The following is a 7,344-nucleotide window of genomic DNA, read 5'->3' as shown; positions in this document are numbered from 1 at the left end:
AGAGGATAAAGGAAACCAGAGTGTCTCAATACGCTGAACACAGGCTCTCAGCCCACTCTGTGTTCAGCCAGGCCCTGACCCGGAGTCTGGGGACCTCCAGGATCTTCTAGCATCATGTCCTATTTGGTCTGGGTCTGTCAACACCCTTAGTCCACTGTCCAGCCTCCAAAGCCTTGTTGAAATCTTTTAATCCACTGTTTCTTTAGTCCTTGTAGACATATGCCTGTCTGACTCCCGTCATCCACTTAAGTTATGGAAGGCGCAGAAGACAAATGCTCATGGCCAATCTTCCATGCTTGTAAGTCTCACCACAGTTTCTTTAACTAGTTCCCTCAAGGACCAGCTGTGGATTTTCTTTTCTTTTGGCTACCAGTGGGAGAACGTGATCTTAGCTCCCTGACCAGGGATCCAGCCGGGGTCCTCTGCACTGGGAGTGTGGAGTCTTCACCCTAGACCACCAGGTAAGTCCAAGGACTGGCTTTTAGGTGGTTACCAATTCTGTCACTGTTACAACAGTGCTTTTAGGAACATTGTTGTAAATACCTCCCATGACCAATCAGCCCACAGGTCAATCCTGTGACGTAGGCACCGTTTTGTTTTTTTTTTTCCTTTTTTTTTTTTTTTAACTAGGGCCCCACGCCATGTGGGTTCTTAGTTCCCCATCCAGGGATTGGACCCATATCCCCTGCATTGGAAGTGCAGAGTCTTAACCACTGGATCACCAGGAAAATCCCAAAGTAGATATTGTCTTGATTTTACATCTGGAGACACCTAGGGTCAGAGAAATGCCTTGATAGGGTCTTTTTTAAAGTTGGTTAGTCAACTTTTTATATATATATATAGAATATCTTAAAAATTTTTTGTATAAAACATAATAAAGTGATGTCTTTTAAATCTGTGTAGTTCTCCCTGCTCTGCGCAGAAACCAGACAGGCAAGTAGATAATGAATGACAGTGAAGCATGGTCTCAGTGAGGAGTGTTTCAAAGGAGAACCCAGCACGGCAGGCCTGAGAGGCCTCCTGATCCCAAACTCTCATTCTGCAACCTTCCATTCATTAGAAATTCACTGGGGTTAGCAAGCTCCTCTATCAAACACTTGCTGAATTGAGTCAGCTGATCTGACCTGATAGCCAGGAGTCTCGGGTTCTGGTCCTATCTCTCTGTCTGAGTGATGTCCTCAAGAAAGCTGCTTTCTCTTCGGGCCTCATTTTCCTCATTTATTAAATGAGGGCTCTTTCACTCTACTATGCCAGGCACTATGCTGGCACCTAGAGCTACACTAGTATATAAGAAAAGAGTTCATGAGAACACAGCATGGGAAGTTCCCTGGTGGTCCAATGGTTAGGAGTCTGCTCATTCACTGCTGAGGGTGCACATTCAATCCCTGGTCTGGGAACTAAAATCCCACAATCCATGAAGCACAGCAAAAAAAAAAGAAAGAAAGAAATGTTTGTCGATTACACCTCAATAAAACTAAAGGGAAAAAAAGAAGCACCCACCGGGATTTTTGACGGATGTAATGAGCAAGTGATCAAGACACTTGCCAACACAGCTCAGACAGACTTAAACCAGAAAGGAGACTCTGAGGGCTCACATGACTGGAGAGTGACTGGAAACAGCAGGATCCAGGTGCTTATATGATGTCATCGGTGATTGGTTTCTCCATGTCCAGCCCTGCTGGCCTCTGCCTTAGCTTCATTTCCAGACAGGGAACAGAAGCAGCTGCAGGCTCACAATCTTTTAAAATACTAGGTTTTTTTTTTTTTTAAATGAATATGGTTCAAAAGAGCAGATGGAGAAAGTCTCTCTCCCACCCTTTTTCCCAGTCCCCCAGCTTCCACCACTCAGCCACCAGTCCTCCCAGTAGTTGTCTCCTTCCAGATGCTCTGTGCATATTGCTTTCCGTTTTTTCTTTTTTTCCTTTGTTTTTCCTTTTTTAACACAAATGGAAGACCACTACACGAACTGTTCTGCAACTAGCTTTTGTCACTTAAGTATCTTGGAGATTGCTCCAGAACCATGTATAAAGTTTACTTTGCTCCTGGCTGCACAGTATTTCATGGTTATGTAATGATACCAATCCCCTGTTGACAGACATTCATTTCCAATCTTTTGCCAATACAAGCAAAGCTGCAAGGAATAATATATACATTCCGATTCCACCTGTGTGCAATGTGACAGGCTAGTTTCTAGATGTGAAAATCCTAGGTCAAAGGGTAGGTCTTGGTCTTTGTAGACCTACAAAGGGTAAATCCTAAGTTTTTGTGATGGTGATTTTGATGGAATATTGGCAAATTGGTCTCAGGTAGATGTGTTATTTTTTTAAAAAAATGAAAGGTTTATTCAGGGATCTATACACTCATTACACAGAGTGTGGGCCATCTCAGAAGGTGAGAGGCACCAGGGTACGGGGTTGTGTTACCAATTGTTACTCTCACCAACAAACAGATGAGGCCTGTTTACTTAAAGCCAATACCCTCTTCAGCTCTATGAAATTGTTTTGGTCATTGATGACGTAAGTTAAGCATGATCTGCATTTCTCGTGTGGTGAATAAAGTCAGCTATCTCTTCAAATACTTGAGAGTTCTTTGTCTTTCCTTTTCTGTGAAATGTCTACCTAATTTTTTGTACATTTTTATTGAGTTGTTATTTTTCTTATAGATTTGTAGGACATTTTTATGTATCAAATTTAGCCCTTTCTAATATGAGTTATAAATATCTTCCTTTAGACTGTCATTTACCTTTTAACTTTACCTTATTTTTTTTACCATACATACTTTCAACATTTTAAGTATGTATTTAAACATATCAATATTTTATGACTCTTGAATTTTGTTCAAGTCTTCTTCACTCCAAACAATTTACTTCTGTGGTATTCTTACCAAAAATGTGTAACCTCAATCTAACCATGAGAACACACTGGAAAAATCCAAACTGAGGGGCAGTCTGCAAAGTAACTCAATAGTACTCTACAGATGTGTCAAGGTCATGAGAGGGAAACAAACAAACAAACAAAAAACCAAAGGACTGTCTCAGATTGGAAAAGCCTAAGGAGACATGCGGAGAAGGCAATGGCACCCCACTCCAGTACTCTTGCCTGGAAAATCCATGGATGGAGGAGCCTGGAAGGCTGCAGTCCACGGGGTCGCTAGGAGTCGGACACAACTGAGCGACTTCACTTTCACTTTTCACTTTCATGCACTGGAGAAGGAAATGGCAACCCACTCCAGTGTTCTTGCCTGGAGAATCCCAGGGATGGGGGAGCCTGGTGGGCTGCCGTCTATGGGGTCGCACAGAGTCGGACACGACTGAAGCGACTTAGCATAGCATAGCAAGGAGACATGACAACTAAATGCAATGTGAAATTCTGGATTACATCCAGAATCAGAAAAAAAAAAAAAAAGCATCAATAGGAAAACTGGAAAAACTCAAATAAGACTTGCAGATTGGTTACTAGTATTGTATCAACACTAACTTCCTTGTTCCATAATTCTATCCAGAGCTATGCAAGATGTCAATATTTGGAGAAGTTGGGTGAAGGGTATATGGGAAATTTGTACAATTTTTGAAGGTTTTCCGTGATCTAAAGTTATTTAAAATAAAAAGGTTAGAAATGTCAAAGTTTCTTTAAGTGCTTTTGTGGTTTTATTTTTCAAACTGTAACCTTTGATCTATCATTCATATTGGTATAAGGTATTGATCCATATTTTCCCCAAAAGGCTACTCAGTTCTTATAAACTTTTTTTTCCTTGCCTTTTACTTTTTCTGCACTGGGTTTTGGTGTGGCATGTGAGCTTTTCTCTAGTTGCCAGCATGGGCCTAGTTTTGCCTTGCAGCACGTGGGATCTTAGATCCAGCACTAAGGGGATGGAACCAGCATCCCCCTGCCTTAGAAGGTGGATTCTCAACCACTGAACCACAAGGGAAATCCCTAATAAACTTTATTGACTAATTCTTTTCCACACTGATCTTTTTGTTGTTGTTTTTTTTTAAGTCGTAAAAAATACATAACATAAAACTTACCATCTTAAACATTTTTTTAAGGAATTTTTTTAAAGTTTTTTTTTTAATTTGGACCATTTTCAAAGTCATTGAATATGTTACAATATTGCTTCTGTTTTATGTTTTGGTTTTTTGGCCACAAGACAGGTGGGATCTTAGCTCCCTGACCAGGGGTCAAACCCATACCCCTGCATTGGAAAGCCAAGTCTTAACCACAGGACTGCTAGGGAAGACCCCATTTTAACCATCTTTAACTGTTCAATTTGGTAGGGTTAAGTATATTCATATCATCATACAACCAATCTCCAGAACACTTATTACCTTGTGAAACTGAAACACTACTCACTAAACAACTCATTTTCCTCACCTCCCTCCCCCCTCACCCGCCACAACCTTGGCAAGCACCATTCTATTACATTCCATCCCTCTGCTGCTGCTGCTGCTGCTAAGTCGCTTCAGTCGTGTCCGACTCTATGCAACCCCATAGATGGCAGCCCACCAGGCTCCTCCATCCCTGGGATTCTCCAGGCAAGAACACTGGAGTGGGTTGCCATTTCCTTCTCCAATGCACGAAAGTGAAAAGTGAAAGCGAAGTCGCTGAGTCTTGTCCGACTCCTAGCGACCCCATGGACTGCAGCCCTCCAGGCTCCTCTCCATGGCAGTCTCCAGGCAAGAGTACTGGAGTGGGGTGCCATTGCCTTCTCCATCCATCCCTATGAATTTGAGCCAACTCTTGGAACTCATATAAGTAGAATCCAGCAGTTTTTGTTTCTTCATGATGGACTTATGCTGATTAACAAGCCACTAATTTCACAATAAAATGAAAACCTATTTTTGATGCTAATTGGCAAAGCGGCTGGTGTTGACTAAGAGATATATAGTTGAAGTGGATGAAGAAATCGAGGCACAAAGTGGTTAAGTGACTTATTGGCCATCACATTACCTTGGAGGAGAGCGGGTACACTTTAAACCGCTCCATAGCTCAATTCCCGTCTCTGCCCTCGGCTAGGGCTCACAGAACAGAGCAAAGCCATGGAAACCAGCACCATCTAGGTGATGCTTGAAGACAAGAGGTGGATGAAGTCTCCAAGGAAGAGTGACCACCAACATTTACAGGGGAAAGGGAGGAGACAACCCTATAATGTGTCCTCAGTGGCTGGCCAGCTGTGGGTTTTCAATCAATATTCATTAGATGAGTCTAAGAAGGAGCAGCCAGAATAGTTGGAGGTAAGCCAGGGGAGCTAATTTTCAGAAAGGAAGGAAGAACAACTTTCAAATGAGGGTAATGGTCAACATATAGAAAGGAGGTCGAGCCAAAGTCTGGAAAGAACCTCTGAATTTAGGAACAAGGAACTCACTGGTGATGAACGATTTCTTAGGATTGGAGGAGCAAGAAAGTGCTGGTAAATGTTTAACAACCCACTCTCCAAGAAGAGTATGCATTCAAATGTGTATATAAGTTTATTATAAATTTTGCTAATATAAAGGATGTGCAACAGAATCTGCAAATAATAAAATATACAATATTCTTTATTGTAAATTCTACTCTTGTATCCATAATTTCATAAATGGAATTATATCATAAGTATTAATACAAGGATAGTAACATAAACATTGGTTGATATTTTTATTTACATTTTTGATTAAGATAAAAATGAAACACTGAAGATATGTTGAAACTTCACAGGTTCCTCAATGACTTGAGTGATTCTTTGCTGATAAGTTTTCAAATCCTGGGGGAATACTTCATTTTGTGTGTGTGTGTGAGATATTTGTAGTATAACAGTTATGGACATGACACTTAAAGACTTAACCTGCATTATTTAACATTTTCCCCATCACTTTTTAAAATCTAGACAATCAGCAAAGCCTGATATATAGTATTTGCCAATTTGGGGAGTGTAAATACTCCCATTTAGGCCAGTTTCAAATTACTAACTTAATGTCACTAAATAAATTGGAAAGAGATACAAAGTAGTACATCATTTCTTAGTATTCCCACCATACAGATACCATAAATGCAAACAACCTCAAAACCATATAATAGTAAATCTATAAAATAACCAGGAACTGATGAGTATTTCTTACTCTGGTTTCGGGTTTTCTGTTGTTTTTTTTTTTTTTTAGGTCTTAACCATTGGACTGCCAGGGAAATCCCCCTCCATTTATTTAATTGCAAGGTTACATATTCAATATTTGATATAGCTGTTTTTAACAATCAGTCCATGATGTTTCTGGAAAAACAAACAGCTTTCACAAATCAGTAAGCACACCACTGGGTGTGGTGAAAGTCAGGCTGTCATGGGATGTAACTCTCCTGGTCAAGCCTGTAACCATGACCGGCAATATCCACCTTTCTTGCCTCCTGGACAATCTGCTCCTCTCTCTGCTTCAGTCACACTCCAAGGCCTCACTCAAACTGCTCCTGTAGGAGCAACACTCCTGCCACCTGGGGCAGGTTATTCCTACTCCATAGCATCTGCAAGTCGAGTTTGAAACATTTATCATAATTTGTTATTAAAGTACTCTGGGAGTACCAGAGATTGTTCTTTGTCCCCCTGAGCTATAATATCTGTGATGGCCCAGGCCGAGTATAGGTCACATTCACATCTGTTTCCTGGGTACCCACTATAGTGTATAACAAGTGCTGAATAAGTATTCTCTGAGTGAATACTCATGAAGAAGGGCTGTGTGCAGAGACAGAAGGCATCACTTGAGGAGGCTCCACCAGAAAAGATCTCCTTTGATGACTTTTGCTTATTTAGAATGGCGTGGGCTCCACCATTTAGGACTAAAAAGTATAGATTAAAACATCTACACTGAATCTTTCCTTAAAAAATGTGCCCCTGTGAGAACACTTACCCTGTGACAAGGTAGAACTTTCTTCTCTAATGCCAAATAGTGTGTTTCAATAACTTTCTTTAGAACATGTTCTAGCCCGGGGCTACCAGACAAAAACTAGGGTGGGTGTTCTAATTAGACTACTGAGTACACAGGTAACCTTTGCCAGGTTTCTGGGTTGGGCGCCCCAAATACCAGGGAAGTCTACCCTTTAGCACGTGACCCTTCCTAGCATGGCGAGATAGAAGTTTTGACAGCCATTCATTCATGACACCAAATTTGACAGACATTAAAAGAACCACTTTTTGGGATATCGGAGGTACACAGAACATGCCCTCAAATAAGCTTCATGAAATTAAAAAAAAAAAAAATACTAACTAGCAAAATAGGATTCATGCAAAGAAACGAATCGTGATTTAAGGTCCCTGGCGTTGGGAAAAAACCCCTGACAAACCGTACACTACACAAACATACCCAAACCCAACACCCTTAGAAAAATA

Source organism: Bison bison, unplaced genomic scaffold (genome assembly GCF_000754665.1).
Source record: "Bison bison bison isolate TAMUID 2011002044 unplaced genomic scaffold, Bison_UMD1.0 scf7180017864180, whole genome shotgun sequence".
NCBI lineage: Eukaryota > Metazoa > Chordata > Mammalia > Artiodactyla > Bovidae > Bison > Bison bison.
This window is presented reverse-complemented; position numbering follows the sequence as displayed.